This window comes from Pseudophryne corroboree, unplaced genomic scaffold (assembly GCF_028390025.1).
Source record: "Pseudophryne corroboree isolate aPseCor3 unplaced genomic scaffold, aPseCor3.hap2 scaffold_1541, whole genome shotgun sequence".
Taxonomy (NCBI): Eukaryota; Metazoa; Chordata; class Amphibia; order Anura; family Myobatrachidae; genus Pseudophryne; species Pseudophryne corroboree.
This window is the reverse complement of record NW_026968173.1, coordinates 519-1,924: the sequence shown is the minus strand read 5'-3', so window position 1 is coordinate 1,924 and position 1,406 is coordinate 519. Positions and strand designations below refer to the sequence as shown.

The 1,406-nt window shown below is 34.9% G+C and overlaps 1 non-coding gene across 1 annotated transcript; it reads right to left on the bottom strand.

Annotated features, from left to right (window-relative positions):
• Positions 1-315: 315 nt before the first annotated feature.
• TRNAN-AUU (transfer RNA asparagine (anticodon AUU)) lies at positions 316-389 on the bottom strand. The gene has a single exon. It is a non-coding gene; the product is annotated as a tRNA-Asn (tRNA).
• Positions 390-1,406: the final 1,017 nt, after the last annotated feature.

Here is a 1,406-nt window from a genome sequence, read left to right as displayed (position 1 = left end):
CCATCCTTACAAAGGTGTTAATCAGAGACTTGGCTTTGTGGACACTTTTCAGAGAACAAATTTGTTAGCATAAAAATAAAGCCAGAAAATGAAGAGCTGTTTAATCACTCGATTGGATTTTTCTGCCAGCATATTTTTTTTCTCTGCAACCCACTGCTAAATTGTGCTTCCTAGCTGTTTTTTTTATAAAATCACTGAATCAAATCTAACTCTGATTACATCAGAGAAGGCCATGTACCCTACACCATAAGAGGGGGTTTGAAATTTTGACTTGTCTACTTAAATATCACCAAAATCTGATCACAAGTTTAATTAGGTCCCTGGGTGGGATTGAACCACCAACCTTTCGGTTAATAGCCGAACACACTAACCGATTGCGCCACAGAGACACTTTGCGAAAAGTGCCTACTGACAAAGGCTAATAAGCATACATCTAGAACGTTTCCTAGAAAAACATTAAAAAATCAATAATCTGGAGAGTTTTTGTAAGATGTTTCTTCCATCAACTAACGAATAAACACATTGGTACTTTCCCATGATGAGTGAGTGCTTCAGGATCTCTTGCACTTACATGTGCAGCAGAGTACTGCAATGGAAGCATGCTGGACCCATAACCCAGAGGTAGGCAGATTGAAACTATCCTTTGCTATATGCATTTTTTTGTTAATTTAAGTAATCAAAACTGGGATTGATATTTTTGCTCTTTTATTTTTACTTAAAGTACAATAACTTTTACCATTTTAATTTGTTTTAATAGTATATTGACAGTATAGTTTTCTTTCAAAAATCCACTTAATTTTCTTTACCCTGTTATTAAAATGGTAATTGACAAAAAAAACTACATTGTCACCAGAAGAGCAATACAAAATGTACAAGTGATATATTAAAATCATCTTTCCAGCTTGAATTTCAATGATGCATTGGGGCAACAATTTTGTGAGAAACATCTTCAAGTAGTGGTGATCTTTAAGTAGACAAGTCAAATTTCATACCCCCTGTTATTGTGTAGGGTACCTGGCCTTCTCTGATGTTATCAGAGTTAGATTTGATTCAGTGATTTTATAAAAAAAGCTAGGAAGCACAATTTAGCAGTGGGTTGCAGAGAAAAAAAATATGCTGGCAGAAAAATCCAATTGAGTGATTAAACAGCTCTTTATTTTCTGGCTTTATTTTTATGCTAACAAATTTGTTCTCTGAAAAGTGTCCACAAAGCCAAGTCTCTGATTAACACCTTTGTAAGGATGGTTTTTCACCTATTACTAAATTAAACTTGCTTCATTGGAAAGGCAGCAAGATGCATCCTCATTTCAATGTCTACTGAAATAATACAAGTTGACACCAGGAAACATTAACGCCACTGCATCCTTGCTGCTTTCTCATGTGGAAGTCTGTTTAATATGAAAACA